Source organism: Ustilaginoidea virens, chromosome 1 (assembly GCF_000687475.1).
Source record: "Ustilaginoidea virens chromosome 1, complete sequence".
Classification (NCBI taxonomy): Eukaryota; Fungi; Ascomycota; class Sordariomycetes; order Hypocreales; family Clavicipitaceae; genus Ustilaginoidea; species Ustilaginoidea virens.
This window is the reverse complement of record NC_057316.1, coordinates 3,386,462-3,404,232: the sequence shown is the minus strand read 5'-3', so window position 1 is coordinate 3,404,232 and position 17,771 is coordinate 3,386,462.

Sequence of the window (17,771 nt, the reverse complement as noted above, 5' to 3'; positions counted from 1 at the left end):
TAGACAAGTAATGGAGCAAAGCAGGCGGGAGGGCTGGCTTCACGTATAGAATTTGGTTGATGCCATATGTTTCGGTCGCCATGCAATCTTGACCAACACATATCGCGCTCATGAAATATGGAAATGTCGGTCGCAGGGAACATCCAAGCGCTTGTTCGAGACGAGAACCCTTACGTTGACAGGAGGATCATGGGGCTGGCTTCTATTGTAGCTTCCAAATTCATCATTGCTCTCCGTAGAAGTGACACGAGTTTATCATCTCACATTGTACAATGTTGCTGCTTCGTTTCTCAACCTACCTCTTGGGTGGTTGCGGCGAACCACGCACGAGAGGTCTGCTGAGATGTGGTGTTGCAAAACTGTTTGGGGACGATACAGCCGACACGTTTGAGGGCTCGATATTCGAATATCAAACGTCGTTGGTGCGGCATCGTACCGTGGCCAGAGCCATGCATTCCATTCTTGTCCGCAGACAGCAACGTGGGCACGTCCGAGGGCACCAAGCATAGGCATGTTAATCAGGGTGCATGGCACCACCCACGTTTTGAAACCCTCGATAGTGAACCCTCGACTCTACTCTCTGGCCATGTGTTTCCCCGCCAAGCCAAACTGATGCATGTATACGTGTAGCTTCTTCGACTTCCAAGTTCTACCCAAAGGCGCGTAGATCAAAGGTCCTGGAGCTTGGTCGGCTTGTTGTCGCATCACTCTGCTCAAGACTGCTTGCAGCGTCTGATTTTGCGGTGCAGAAACGAGATGCGGTCAGCTACGAGAATCGAGACGGCATAATGGGAAATCCACGGGAGTACGATGGGTTTCAACGTCCAAACAATCACTCACACTCCAGGGAGTCCAGGCTATCGGGCGTTGGAATCCCGTTACCTGTCTTCTTGGACAAGGGGAAAGACATGGAAAGGGCAAGTCACGGCGGACAAGAGAATCAAACCGTCGGCGGGCATTGCCTCAACAACCCTTGCGCAGTTTTGAAGAGCCGGGCGTGGACGCATTCGCCAAGGTGAATAGTTTGCGGCTGCTCTGTCGGTCATGGCATCGGAGACGGACGGGTATTGAAAACGGCAGCTTTGCCGTGTATGTATGGCAGCCCCAGCAGGCCCATTAAGTGCCGGGACGTGCCGAGTCATTAGTTTGCCGGTTCAAATTGCCGTTATTGTCATCATCTAAATGTTGCATGATGTCTCAAGCTTGCCGTCACTGGATTGGCTTCCGGCCCCTGCCACGATTGCTAACCCGAGGCAGCTTTCTTCTTCCCTGACACGGACCGCATCGGCGCTTCCCTTGCATCCAGGAAGAGCCATCGGGAGCGAGGGGGTTACTGTAGATGCTAGAAAGTTGAGCCTGGACTTCCCCCAATCAATGCTAGGAATACGCAGGGACTTGAAGGTCGAGAGCCAGGATCCAGGGACCTAGGGAGGTAGTGCTTAGATAGGTAGGTAGGTACCCAAGGTAGCCAAAGGCTCAATAGTCCAGCAACTCCCTAAATCAACGCCAGTGCCAGCCTGGAAAAGCAGGGATTCCGATCATGACGGATAATTCATGGGGCTCATGACTTGGGTCCAACACGAACGATGCCTGCAGATGCGCGCTCCCGGTACGGGCCGTCAGAATCGGGACAATGGATTATGCTAGCATAGCACGTCCTCGGCAGAAAACAAAAGTGCGATATTGAGAGATTATTCTGGCCAAAAGGCTGGTATTTCCCCACCTGGTTTGAGTCTTTGCAAATGTTGTTGTGCGTACTGTATATATGTTCTTTCTTCACATATATAGCCCCAGCAGGTATGTATCATGACATGCACTGCTACTATGTAGGAATCAACCCAATTCCGGCCAATTTCGGGACCGAGGCCGCGCGCGACTCAAGGTACCACCACAACGGCATTATGGGGCCAGGCCAGGGCGTGAAATGAAACCTTGTTTTCTACTCCGTACGCCAGAGCGGATGCTTTTGGATCTGCACCTCGAATTAGCATTCCCTTTTCGGTGCAGAAAAATTTGCCACGCTCGTGGGCCGTCGAATGAAGCCCGGGTGTGATTTTCCATACGAGAGAGAGGTTATATTGTCCAGAAGACTCATTGGGTCTGGAACCTACTCCCAGGGGGGGGGGGGGGGTTCAACTTCGGGTTTCGCCCATCGATATTACAGCCTGCATTCCGATCAGATCGGATGGCCGAGGCAAAGTCGCCGATTCCGAATAGCATCACGCGTTCTTTACGCTGGTTGGCCGGGGATGGAAGGAGAAGGACGGGTGATTGACCACATTACAAGCTATAACCAATGGTGATGTCCTGTTTGGTGTGCCCAGATGTCGGGACGTCGACTAGGGATGGCTTGCGCCCAGCGTTTATTTCTTCGTCCGGAGCCGCTAGTAGACTATAGATTTGATGAGATTCTAGCAGATGTCGTTGCACAATGGACTGATGAGAATAAAAATAAAAATAAAAATAGGAAACATACTTTGATTAATAAGTGGCTGTTATTGCAGGGATACAGAGTCCACTGGTACTCGGTAGTCTGGCGCCAAGGAGGTAAGCAGCACGTGGACTTTTTTTTTTGAATATTCCACGTTAGGTACCTACGTACCTAACCTAAGGTAAGTTAACTTGGCTGTTCGTGAGCGACTTTGTCGAGCAGAGGGGGGCAATTGACGAGCTTTAAGGCAGGGCGACAGGGCTTCATTTCCACCCATCCGTTGAGGGAAGTCGGAAGTCGACGGGCGAGGAAATGCGCGGAATTGCGAGGAATCCAAAACAACGATAAGCCAGGCAACTTACCCTGCACCTGCAGCTCAGTAACCGGCATCGCTCCATGATGTCCGGAACTCGGATTATCCCAGCCAACAAGTGGGGGCGGAATCCAGCACAAGTGGCTTGCAGATAGGGGGGTGGGGGGGGGTGGGGGGCAACTGCCAACTGGTCACGGGCTGGTCGATTGGTCAATGCGTTTTCCCCTCTTGCCCTGCCCCTCTTGCCAAGGCGGCGGCACGTTGTTGTCCGACTTCACCACGAATCATCCCATCCCATCCAGTGACAACGACTTTCTCGGTAAGGTGCGTGCCGTACCTGACTCGTATCATTGGCATCGCCAGGCGAACGGCGTGCGCACCCTTACTCTGGAAATGGCCCTCGAAAGGCGATGCTCAAGTCCAAAATTCGTCCCCAAGGGTCAACGGTATGTCCTGTATGAAAGGTTGCCCAGTCAGTGCCCGTCTCCTCCTCCTTCCAGGTAGCGTCTGGTGTTCCTTGCATGGTGCCTCCCCTCCTGAGATGGTTTAAACCCACAAGGCACTAATTTAGGTTAGTTAGGTGCCTTGGGTACGGAGTACTCGCTAGGGGGTGTCTACTTTCAACCCGCAGGGTTTTGATTGGCTGGCTTGTTAGGGGCCCGATGATCCAGACTTGCCGACAGTCATCAACGCGCCAGCAGCCCATTGTGCAAAGAGAAGGGCTCCTGGCGTCGCCCATGGATGAATGGAGGGTCCGGAGCAGGTATGAATCGAGGCAGACCACACATGCGAACAAACGTAGTAGATGCTGGAGACTGACGTCTTGGGCCATGAAATAATGGATGGCCCAGCGCGCGCGGTGTTGAACGGTGCCTGCGTGCAGTGGTTGGTACTTTGCTTCGATACCCAAGGGAACCAGGCACCTACCTACGCGCGCGGACCCTAATCCTAGTGACTCTCCGTGACTCGTATAGTGACAATAATAGTATGCAAAACTGTTATAACTTTCCATTATTCTGCGTTAAGTCTTATAATTGATCACCAGATGGACACTATATTCACAGAATTATATATTAGGGCTATCTAGAGTAATAAAAATAAAAGACGTGGCAAGTAAAAAACAGCCTAAGCGGGGTTATTATATTAAGCTTTATCTCTATAGTAATGGCAGCGCACTAACTAGGGCTAGTCATTATAATAATTTGAGCATAATCACAATGCATCAGAAGAACCTTAATTGCAATACACTCTTAATAGCTAGATATTATAAGGGCATCATCATAATCACAACTAGTCAATAGAGTCACAATTTTCAAAGCCTACTATAGCAATTATTCTATTATGAGTTGCGGTTATATCTGCAGATTATATATCTACTTCGCCTCTAATAGTTTCACTTTCTCACAGTTTATTCTACCTCAATACTATCATTACGGTAAGTAACTATCGCAATTATAATAGACATTTATCGGGTCCATTAGTATCATCAGATAAATAATATCTCTAGCAGCTAAGACTATTACGACTAGATTACTTTATTCTATTCGTAATACTCTTCCTGCAATACTATTTTATATTATTTCCACTATTGCACTTTATTATCATATTATTTATGCAGACTCTAATCGCATCTTAATATTATCATTAAAAGCGACACTTAAACTAATCTACTCCTCCCTAATAAAATAGAAAAGCTATAAATTCTCCTACTATAGATATTTAGAATTGTTATAGGCTACTAATAATCACTCTGTGGCTTAATCACGCGACAGTTAGCTATACATTATTTTTTTTTAGTAGCGCTTTGCTATTATATCTATAAAGTTTATTAACTTAGGAAGATATCTCTTTAGAAGTAAAGCTTAACTTATATATTATAATACTAAATTATAGTATTATAAAAGGTAATATCTAAACTGCTTTACTATGCCCGTGATCCTATACTATCTAATTAGAAAAGATATACTAACAATAGATATAGCTATAAAATAAACTTAAAAGGCTCACCTAGTCTATAAATTGCGCTTTTTATATCGACTCTATCAATATATCTCTTTATCGGATATATCGGCCTTATCTATATCGCTATTAATATCGGCTTTATTAATAGGCTAGTCGGATTTATCTATACTACTATATATATCGACTTTATCAATATGTCTCTTTATCGGATATATTAGCTTTATCTATATCGCTATCGATATCGGCTTTATTAATAGGTTTATTAGCCTTATCTATACCACTATATATATCGACTTTATCAATATATCTTTTATCGGGATGTGTTAACTTTATCTATATCGCTATCGATATCGGCTTTATTAACAGGATTATTAGCCTTATCTATATCGTTAGCTTTATTATTAGTATCAATAGCTTTTCGATAAGTCAGCCTACCTTTATCTATATATTATATCTATAGGTTACTCACTTATCTATATATTAGGTCATATTGTCTATAAGATATTATGGCTTTATCTAGGGGCTTACTAACCTTATCCATAGGATAGTATAGTCTTATAATAGAGAAAAAATAGTATAAAGCCCCTAGAGGCAGAAACTAATCAGATAGGGTTTTAATAAATTGATTTAATAGTATGACGTTACTATAGTGGCTTAGGGGCGCGATAGATATCTTATACTAAATAAACAAATTACTAATATATAAGAAGAGTTATTAGTAGAAGAAGTTTATATAGATAATAATAAGGCATACTCTAAGATATAAAATAAGTCTAGTTCTCATTAGGGTGCTAAAAAATAAAGGAAGTTCTATAATATATAACTATAATAGAGTAGACTAAAGATAGATACGATAGAGAAAACTTTTATCTGCAATATTAAGATAAAAGTAAATAAATAAACGCGATAGAGAAAACTTTTTTTAAAGCCGATAGCAGCTCTATAAGGGAAAGCTGGCCGGGCTAATATAGGCTAGCACAATAGCTAATAGGAAGGAGCATACCTTACAACTTCCTTATGCTATATCCTAAGCTTAATATAACTCTATATAATCAATAAATTAAAGATTAAGCATTTAAGACTCTAAAAGTAAACTTTAATTAAGGCTATATGAAATTACAGCTTAAATTACTAGGAATATTTCCTTTGCCTAGGGACCGGCATAAGAGACATTCCATATTTATAGCCCTACTGTGCATATATCTGGTTTAATGAGAATATAATTTATAGGTTATATAAAGTATATATTTATATCTATAAAGAGAATGCTCTTATTATGCCTTAGCACTATCTAGACCTTCTCCTTACTAATACGTAATTATTGCAATTCTCAAGGTCACTATAAAAGCAAAGCCTTACTAGCTAGCTAGATGGCACAAGACTGTCTGCGACCTGTGAACTAATCTTAGTATAAATACTAGATTTTTCACTAAGTCCTAAGACTATACAAGTGCTATAAAGCAGGGCAAGTGTAAAGGCAAGGCAAATATAAGATAACCAGAAACGCAGGGAAGGTGGAAGTTAAGAGGCATATAGTGCATTAACAGACTCGATTGTGCTACCCTTCTACTATCTAGAAAGAAGGGGGAAAGCTATCCTATATATACACGAAGGAGGGGTGGGCCCAGGCATCCAGGGAAGCCAGTAAGAAAGCTCCCCGTAATGCTCGCTATGCCACGTATATAATACGTCAGCAGCCCCACTATATCCAGCCTTTCCAACCACCCTAACCACCGCACTAGTAACTAGTCACCACGCTAATGACTAACCACCACACTAGTGGACTAGCCACCACGCTAGTAGGCCACCACGCTAATTTAGCAATGCCACACCACGCTAGTAGGCCGCCACCACGCTAGTAGGCAACCACGCTAATTTAGCAATGCCACACCTTTTTCAACAAGGCCTACCTTACTTGATATACAGTAAATAATCCACTGAAAATCCTTAAGGTAAAAGGCAAAGGCCTAAGGTAATACTACCATAAGTCCAAGAGGCGGTATAAGGGCCAGAAGGTTAGTAGGCCAGTAGGGCATAAGGCCAGCAGCCTAGTAGGCTACTATAGGATTTTAACAGTAATAATCTAATAATTATTTAGCAACTATTTAGTTTATAAATAGGGCACTCTAGGATAAACTCCTATTTATCCTTACCATTATTGCATTCTACAAACTTAATTATAGCAAATAGATACTTTAAATATAACCTTAAATATATAAATAAACTGAGTAGCTTTATATATTTCTTACTAGTATCTGTCCTGCGTATTAATATAAAGCTCTTAGTGCTATAGTAGAGTCGCTCTCCTATATTGCGTATGCCACCTTAGCTTAGTAATTTATAGCAGTGCTACTAAGCCTAATATACCTAATTGTAAAGGCCACTTTCTAGCACTACTATAGCGGCCGCTTCCTAAGATTAACTAAAATTATAGATTTATAGTCTATATAGTAGGCTACTCTAAAAGCTTAACGGAACGTATAGTCTGCTGGCAGCTTCTCTAGGTATATAATTCCTATAAAACCCATCTGCTATCCTAGCTTTATTCCATAAAGGGCGAGAGGATTATAATAATTATCATCTAGCGTTATTTGCAATATAGAGTTTAGGCTATCTTCTAATTCCAAAGACTCTCTAAGTTTCAGATTAAAAGATTTAGTAAGGTTTAGGTATTACATTCAAATAGTATTAAAAATTACTTAAATCTCAGGATAATTATATAAGAAATAATTATCTATAAGAAGAGCGATTATAAGTTGATAATTCTATTAATATAATAAAGTCGCAACAGCATTTTAGAAGTTTATTAAACCGATAAGTTTTTTAAAATATCTAAATATAAATATTAGATAATAATACTTTTTAAATAGAAATAAACGCACTTATACTTATCTTTACCCTAAAGCGTAGATACTATAGAGGTCCCGCTATACTCCTCTGCAACTTTAGCGTAATAAAGGCCGATATAAATATTTAGTAAACGAGTTTTATTATCAAACTACTATCCTTTTATTATACTATTCTAAGATATATAGATCAATTAAGAAAAATTAGGAATAGATAGTATAACTATTAAAACTTAACTAGCATTAAGTTTTGAAACTACTATACTTTATAAAGGCTAGAAATATCGCTTAGTGCCACAGGAGCGGATAGCAGTAGCTACATAAAGTCAGTCCTAAATAATAATTATAGATAAATTGGAAATTTATACTTTAACTAAAACGCGCTGCCTGACTATAAGACACTAGAAGAAATTAAATTGCCTTCCGGCTAGATATAACCTAAGATATAAAAAAAAGTTTCTTATCTACTAAATAAGGCCCGCATATTATAAGTATAGAATAAGTATATATCCAATATACAGCGATAAGCTACTTAATACTAGTAAATAATAATATATTATAACGGAACTAGGTAAAGTTAAAATAGTCTTTAGTAAGGTTTTATATTGCTAAAAAAACATTAGGCTTAATATAATACCTCTTAATATAACCGCAAAGGATAATTAGGAGAATAACGCAGCCTCAAGCTAGTTTTTGCATTCTCTAAGAATCTAAATATTGTAGGGGTGATTAAAGTTATCTCTAGGTTAATAGGAATAGTATTTCGCGAAAGATATTATTTATAAGCTCCGCCCCAGCAGTAGTAAGTATATTATTAAATATAAGAGATATTAAGACCCTAGATAGACCTTAATACTCCAAATAGGCAGTATCGACGGGTCGACTGCATATACAGTCTAGCGCTAGGAAAAGGTTATCTATTTTCATATTAGAGTTAGATTTAAAGGCAGAGCTATATAGATTAAGAGACTAACCAAGGATATCTATTAGATGCTATTAAGTGTATATCCCTAACGCTATGCCTATACTAGCCTGCTTTAACTTTATAGGTTTATTCCTAATTCGTATCGCATTAAGTAAAAGCTATTCACTATAACGACCAAACTCAACTATATTAAAATTAAGGTTGGCTCGCTCTTCACTAGATATAAGATAATAGCGATATAGCTTTTTCGCTTTATAGTTGAGATAGCCAGCTAGCCTTTACTAAAATGGCATATTGCCTAAAATTGCGCTAATAAATAAGCAGATAAACTACTTTTATCCTCGGATTATTATCTCTATCCTAGCATCTAATTCACAGAGATAATATAACCCTTCAAATATATCTGCTAAATCAGAGCCAAATAGCCCTAAAGTAAGTGGTAGTATGTATTGCAATTCTAAAGGTCACTATAAAAGCAGAGCCTTACTAGCTAGCTAGATGGCACAAGACTGTCTGCGACCTGTGAACTAATCTTAGTATAAATACTAGATTTTTCACCAAGTCCTAAGACTATACAAGTGCTATAAAGCAGGGCAAGTGTAAAGGCAAGGCAAATATAAGATAACCAGAAACGCAGGGAAGGTGGGAGTTAAGAGGCATATAGTGCATTAACAGACTCGATTGTGCTACCCTTCTACTATCTAGAAAGAAGGGGAAAAGCTATCCTATATATACACGAAGGAGGGGTGGGCCCAGGCATCCAAAGTAGCCAGTAAGAAAGCTCCCCGTAATGCTCGCTATGCCACGTATATAATACGTCAGCAGCCCCACTATATCCAGCCTTTCCAACCACCCTAACCACCGCACTAGTAACTAGTCACCACGCTAATGACTAACCACCACACTAGTGGACTAGCCACCACGCTAGTAGGCCACCACGCTAATTTAGCAATGCCACACCACGCTAGTAGGCCGCCACCACGCTAGTAGGCAACCACGCTAATTTAGCAATGCCACACCTTTTTCAACAAGGCCTACCTTACTTGATATACAGTAAATAATCCACTGAAAATCCTTAAGGTAAAAGGCAAAGGCCTAAGGTAATACTACCATAAGTCCAAGAGGCGGTATAAGGGCCAGAAGGTTAGTAGGCCAGTAGGGCATAAGGCCAGCAGCCTAGTAGGCTACTATAGGATTTTAACACCCCCTCTGATTAGCTACTGTAGTAGCAAGCTAATCGTGTAAAGGATAGGGAAAGAAAATGCAGAAAAAATGCTAAGGAAAAACATAGGAAAAACCTTAGTAAAGGTTAGTATAAGTTAGCAGGCCCTAAGACCTAGTAACTCGCGGAACCTAGTAAATTTAGGGCCCGGCAGTGGCTTGGTAAGACCGTCAGCAGGCATACTATTAGTAGGTAAATAGGTAATTTTAACCAAGCCCAGCTGGGCTTGCTCCCTAATATACCGGAATTTTAATAGCGTATGCTTAGTGCGAGCGTGCTGATTAGGGTCGTTAGAATTCGAAATGGAGCCCTGGTTATCGCAGTATAGCGGTATAGGGCGTAAAATATCAATTTCCAGCTCCTTGCAAAAGTTAGAAAGCCACTGTACCTCACGGATAGTCTTAAGTAATGCATCAGATTCAGCTTCTAAAGTAGATAGCACTACTAAAGAGGCTCGCTTAGAACGCCAGCTAATAGGACTACTATTAATAGTAGTAAGGAAGCCTCCAGTAGATTTAGAGGTTTCTTTACAGCCAGCAAAATCGCTATCAGAAAAAGCGGTTATAATAGGCTGTTGGTTGCTTTTAGTAGTACTAAAGCAAATAGCTAGGTTCTCAGTGCCTTTAAGGTAGCTAAAGCTGCCTTTCGCAGCATTTAGATGCACATTAGTTGCCTTGGACATAAACCGAGAAAGGTATTGGGTAGGGAATGCTAGGTCGGGTCTAGTCATCATCATAAGCTACATTATAGTGCCAGTAAGGCTCTAATAAAGGCTCTGATCAATAGGGCTAAGGTCTTTTCCACTAGATTCATTTAGAATCCCTGGTTGAAGTGGAATAAGCTGAGGTTTAGTATCCTGTAAGCCGAATTTAGCTAAAACCTCTGTTAAACAAAAACGGTGTTTTTTGCGCCTGCTAAGATAATGCAGTATGCGAAGGATAAAGGCAGTGGAATGGTAAAATCGCAGTAAGGTAAAGTAACGGCACAGATAAGATACGAGACTAAGGCGTAGGGACAATCTGATGTGCATTAATTCTGCATACTTGCTTCCTCCCCATATATTCCTCCCACTATTTGGGTAGGAATATCTAGGGATTTAAATACATAATATTCCAACATAGAACATCCCTAGTGAAATCAATCTGACGTGAATGTCATGACCATACTGTGATATCATAGATATGTGGCGAAATATGCATTTGTAGTGCATCGAGATTTGCGACGATAAAGTGGTGTGATCAATTTGTGATGCATCATATGTTTGCGCGTGAGGGAATGTATGTAAGTACTGGGTACTCAACTTTACTAGCAGCCGCCATATACATATAAGTACTGAATACTTAATACTTTTCTCAATCTGATGATGCGGCGATGTGTAGAGATTGTCGGCGATAGATATCCAAAAATAATAAACTAAAATAACAATAAATAATTTCATTCTGACATACCCCCCTAGATAGGCTAGGATCTAGCTCTATCTAGCAAGTCGGTATTACTTAGTTAAGGTGGTATAAGTGGTCGGTGTAGGCACTTCTTAGTACCTAGAAAGAAGCTGCTAATAAAAGCCGTACTAGAAGCATTCTTACTAGCCAGCCTAGCTGACCTTCGTAGTATAGGACTACCAGTCCTTACTTCAGAAGGTTGTGTGGAAGCTGCGGTAGGTAGCTGGACTGTAAGATGTTGTTGTTTACTAGGAACAGCTTGTTCACGAGTAGGTATAGAAGTCGAAGGTAAGGTTGTACTAGTAGAAGGCATGGTAGGACTAGGAATATAAGGCTGGGTAGTAGTAGGAATAGGTATAACAGTAGTAGAAGGGTGAGATATATAGAGCTCATCTATATCCTCATACTCAGAAGCATTATCGATATGTTGTGGTGGGTATATTCCAAGTTGTTGTTGTATAGCGGCGGCTTTACCACTATCATAGTTGTTCTCATTAACGGTAACATCACGTATTTGTGCAATACCCCCCGAGCGTTCAGCTGGGCCGTTTTGTGCCGATAAATAAGGCGCTGTGACTTTATCCTCTATACCTAAGGATGTTTTATCGCGGTGACCTAGTCGTTTATGCCATATCGTAGCTGTAGCTTCCGAGGCAGACGCATTTTGGGTATCCTTTGAGATAGCCACTGCTGTAGCGGGCGCTATAGTGGGTTGAATGGGATGAGATGTTGTGTATTGTGTAGCCGCAGAATTGTTGATTGACGGAGACATATTTTTATCTGGTATAGTAGGATCTTCCCTACTAATAATAGATGAAGGAGGCGTAGTATCCTCAGAGGTAGTAGATGTGGAAGGGCAAGATACCGTAGTATCGTCAGAAGGGTAAGATACCGTAGTATCCTTAGTTGGGTAAGATACCGTAGTATCTCTAGTGCCAGTTGGGTAAGATACCGTAGTATCCCCAGTAGTAGTAGTGGTGCGAGTTGGGTAAGATACCGTAGTATCCCCAGTTGGGTAAGATACCGTAGTATCCCCAGTGCCAGTTGGGTAAGATACCGTAGTATCCCCAGTAGTGGTAGTAGTAGTGGCAGTAGCAACAGCGACTTCGCTATACTCAATAACCTGCTGGCCAAACATCCGGTTGGTATAAAATAAACGGTCCTTATTGTGTGTAATCCAGCCAGTCTGTGAGTTCCAGTGGTAATTCGCACGCATAAATCGCTCCAAGCTTGCCACATTAGTATGAAACGTTGGTATATATGCTACGTGTATTAGCTCGAAGATGCCTTTATTAGTATTTAATCGCACTCTTCCATATCCTAGTATAGAAGGGTTAGATTCGCCTGCAAATGCTGTTTCGGGCTCGATGTTTGGTACGTAATCCAGCAACCGTTCCTTATTATTGGTGATGTGAAAATTAGAACCACTATCCAGTATCCAGGAATCTTTGAGTGGATAGGGTGTGGTTGAGAGAGATGCCTGTGGGCTGATAATAGGCGTTAATAATATAGTCGGTTTGGGTTGCACAAGGTTGTGTAACGTATTACTATCCTTGCTAGCAAACGCACTTCCTAGTGATATAGAAGGAGAGGGTGGTTGTAGCACAATAGGATTAATCGTGATTCCTTTCGCTTGCAATGCTTTGATAACTATATCCTTAAAGCGCTGATCAGATGAAAACTTGGATTGGATTTTGTTAAGTATAGTGGTATTGGGCTTTCAATCCTTGGGCGCCTTTTGCTGGTTTAAAATATAACAATCTTCCCAGCGATGAAAAAGGCCACAAATGCATAGTTGTTTTGGCTTGGTAATATCAGTTGTTTTTTGTTGATTATTTTGTTGATTTTTACTTGCATTATTGGTGGTATGCATATCCTGGAAAGAGGCAAAGGCACCTTGTGCTCTTTGTTGTTGTGAGGCAAACTCTTGCTCGAATAAATCACTGATATAATGACCGTCGGGTATCTTCTTCTCCCATCCTTCTTTATTATTGCGTTGCTTTTCCTTGATTCTATTCTTCCAATAATTAGAAAAGGCTGGTGCAATAGATTCCACGGCGTCGATAAAATCCTGGGTTGGTCGGAGTCCTTGTGTATCTGGTATGTTGATATTAATAGCTTCTGCAAGGACTTTCTTGTAGGAAGTAATCCAGCTGGATATCTTAGTCCTATTAGGACTTCGCAGTACAGCTGTATAGCGTTGGCGGATATCTTTTTCATGGTCCCAAGTGGTGGGCTGCAAGCGTTGTTTTAACAGGTATAGCTGTGCGGCAACATCATTCTCCTGGCTTATGGTATCGTAGTAGTTGCCTATAGTTGCGATAATCCAACGTTGGATATTGACGAGAGCCTTTTTCTTATCCTTATAATCCTGTAGGGCAGTCCTATAGACATTCGTTATATACTGCAACCTAGTAAAATCAGAATCGTCGAGGTCAAGGATAGAGGAAGCATAAGGCTTGATGGTAGAAGCAGTAGGCTCAACGGGTTGTTGTAAAGTAGGCCTATCTTGCATAGAAGGGTTGATATAGGCCCAGATATTTTCGTTGACAGCGAACTTCTCAATAATCGAGATCCATTTAAACCAGTCTTTACTGCCTAGCAGTTGGAAGTTTGCCGGGTTCCCCAGGTCGGTATTGGTAGCCATAGTGGAATAGGTAAGAAAGGCAGGATAGGTAGGATAGGTAGGATGGGTAGGATAGGTAGGATAGGTAAGATAGATAGGAAAGAATAACAATAAGAAAGAATAACAACCTAGCCTTAGTCAAAGAAAATCTAACGGATAAAGGTCCAAGTAAATCCAAAGGGCAAAATAGTCCCGGTAAATAGTCCTAGGCAAAAGGGATCAATCCAGGTGGTCAATCCAGTCAATCCAGTCACAATATACCACACTTATGGTCTTCCGGCCTTAGTAGTCAAAAGTCGCTTGCCGGCTTCCTAAGTCAGAAGAAATGTTTCGCGCAGGCAAATGTATCGGCACTGCTGCGTTCTTTTGGGCTGTGCCTTGCACTAGCAATTTGTATGGCGGCACGGGTGCCCTAGCAGAACTTTTGCCTGAGGCTGATTTCTTCGTCGGAAAGAATATTTAATCGTAGAAAATCGTCTGGCAAGATAGCGACGATATAATAGAAGGTGCGTAGGTAAGCAGTCGGTATGCCTATTGCGCGTTGTACGGCGAAGGTCGGATTAAGGTGACAGAATTGCAATGTGAAAATGCGCGATTGTGCTGGTTTGCACGCTATTTATCACGCGTTTATACGGTCCTAGTAATAATATTAGCACAGAGGTATAAGAAATATAGCAGCAAGAAAAGATTGATATTGCATAGAATGCGTAATTGCACTCTTGCAAACCTATGCACAGCTGCGTGCAGCTGGCTAAAGTCAGTACGCAGTTGTTTGCGTATATAATAAAAGGGGGAAACAGCTGGTAATCCGTCGGACCAGCTGGTAATTTGTCGGCGTGCAGCTGGCAATAAATGCACGCGAATAATAGTCGGAGAGAAATCGAAAGGATAAAATAGATAGAATAAAGCGATTTACCGGGTGCAAACCGGGCTCATAACTGTTAAACAAAAACGGTGTTTTTTGCGCCTGCTAAGATAATGCAGTATGCGAAGGATAAAGGCAGTGGAATGGTAAAATCGCAGTAAGGTAAAGTAACGGCACAGATAAGATACGAGACTAAGGCGTAGGGACAATCTGATGTGCATTAATTCTGCATACTTGCTTCCTCCCCATATATTCCTCCCACTATTTGGGTAGGAATATCTAGGGATTTAAATACATAATATTCCAACATAGAACATCCCTAGTGAAATCAATCTGACGTGAATGTCATGACCATACTGTGATATCATAGATATGTGGCGAAATATGCATTTGTAGTGCATCGAGATTTGCGACGATAAAGTGGTGTGATCAATTTGTGATGCATCATATGTTTGCGCGTGAGGGAATGTATGTAAGTACTGGGTACTCAACTTTACTAGCAGCCGCCATATACATATAAGTACTGAATACTTAATACTTTTCTCAATCTGATGATGCGGCGATGTGTAGAGATTGTCGGCGATAGATATCCAAAAATAATAAACTAAAATAACAATAAATAATTTCATTCTGACAACCTCTGCTATAAATTGGGCTTGGTGTAGCCATAATAAACCTTCCTTCCTATTTCGTATAATTTATATGCCTAGGAAAAAGGAAGCCGGACCGCGGTCTTCTATAGCATAGACCTTATGAAATTTCCTTTTTAGCTGGTTAATATAAGTTATATTTGGACTAACTAATAGGCAATCGTCAACATAAGTGACGATAAAGGTGCTGGTTTGCTTATTATAAAAGACGGCAGCATCAGAAGCTAAAGGTAAAAAACCTTCTATTGCAATTCTCAAGGTCACTATAAAAGCAGAGCCTTACTAGCTAGCTAGATGGCACAAGACTGTCTGCGACCTGTGAACTAATCTTAGTATAAATACTAGATTTTTCACTAAGTCCTAAGACTATACAAGTGCTATAAAGCAGGGCAAGTATAAAGGCAAGGCAAATATAAGATAACCAAAAACGCAGGGAAGGTGGAAGTTAAGAGGCATGTAGTGCATTAACAGGTTCGATTGTGCTGCCCTTCTACTATCTAGAAAGAAGGGGAAAAGCTATCCTATATATACACGAAGGAGGGGTGGGCCCAGGCATCCAAGGTAGCCAGTAAGAAAGCTCCCCGTAATGCTCGCTATGATACGTCAGCAACCCCGCTATATCCGACATTTCCAACCACCCTAACCACCGCACTAGTAATTAGTCACCGCACTAGTAACTAACCACCACACTAGTGGACTAGCCACCACGCTAGTAGGCCACCACGCTAATTTAGCAATGCCACACCACGCTAGTAGGCCGCCACCACGCTAGTAGGCAACCACGCTAATTTAGCAATGCCACACCTTTTTTAATAAGGCCTACCTTACTTGATATACAGTAAATAATCTACTGAAAATCCTAAGGTAAAAGGCAAAGGCCTAAGGTTGGTAAGACTACCGTAAGTCCAAGAGGCGGTATAAGGGCCAGAAGGTTAGTAGGCCAGTAGGGCATAAGGCCAGCAGCCTAGTAGGCTACTATAGGATTTTAACACCCCCTCTGATTAGCTACTGTAGTAGCAAGCTAATCGTATAAAGGATAGGGAAAGAAAATGCAGTAAAAAGTGCTAAGGAAAAACATAAGAAAAACCTTAGTAAAAGTAAGTTAGTATAAGTTAGCAGGCCCTAAGACCTAGTAACTCGCGGAACCTAGTAAATTTAGGGCCCGGCAGTGGCTTCGTAAGACCGTCAGTAGGCATACTATTAGTAGGTAAATAGGTAATTTTAACCAAGCCCAGCTGGGCTTGCTCCCTAATATACCGGAATTTTAATAGCGTATGCTTAGTGCGAGCATGCTGATTAGGGTCGTTAGAATTCGAAATGGAGCCCTGGTTATCGCAATATAGCGGTATAGGGCGTAAAATATCAATTTCTAGCTCCTTATAAAGGTTAGAAAGCCACTGTACCTCACGGATAGTCTCAAGTAATGCATTAGATTCAGCTTCTAAAGTAGATAGCACTACTAAAGAGGCTCGCTTAGAACGCCAGCTAATAGGACCACTATTAATAGTAGTAAGGAAGCCTCCAGTAGATTTAGAGGTTTCTTTACAGCCAGCAAAATCGCTATCAGAATAAGCGGTTATAATAGGCTGTTGATTGCTTTTAGTAAAGCAAATAGCTAGGTTCTCAGTGCCTTTAAGGTAGCTAAAGCTGCCTTTCGCAGCATTTAAATGCACATTAGTTGCCTTAGACATAAACCGAGAGAGGTATTGGGTAGGAAATGCTAGGTCGGGCCTAGTCATCATCATAAGCCACATTATAGTGCCAGTAAGGCTCTGATAAAGGCTCTGATCAGTAGGGCTGAGGTCTTTTCCACTAGATTCATTTAGAATCCCTGGTTGAAGTGGAATTAGCTGAGGTTTAGTATCCTGTAAGCCGAATTTAGCTAAGACCTCTGCTATAAATTGGGCTTGGTGTAGCCATAATAGACCTTCCTTCCTATTTCGTATAATCTGTACGCCTAGGAAGAAGGAAGCCGGACCGCGGTCTTCTATAGCATAGACCTTATGGAATTTCCTTTTTAGCTGGTTAATATAAGTTATATTTGGACCAACTAATAGGCAGTCGTCAATATAAGTGACGATAAAGGTGCTGGTTTGCTTATTATAAAAGACGGCAGCATCAGATGCTAAAGGTAAGAAGCCTTCACTAGAAATCAGGTCTTTTAGCCGGTGTTGCCATTCGCGGGGTGCTTGTTTTAGCCCGTATAGGGCCTTCTTTAGCAAGATAGCTTGCTTAATAGAAGGGTTAAATCCAGCTTCTTTAAGCAAAGTTAGTAGCCGTTGGCGCTATATATTAGACCAAAGCTTGCTATCAGTTAGTAGACTTTCCGTAAATTCAAGAAATCCGTCAGGGATATCTATATAAATAGTCTCAGAAAGTTCGCTATTTAGGAAGGCGCCTATAAAGTCGATCTGCTCTATTTCCCAGTTATTACTAGCAGCCAAAGCTAGTATAACCCTCCAGGTAGGTGGGATAGAGGTAGAAGCATA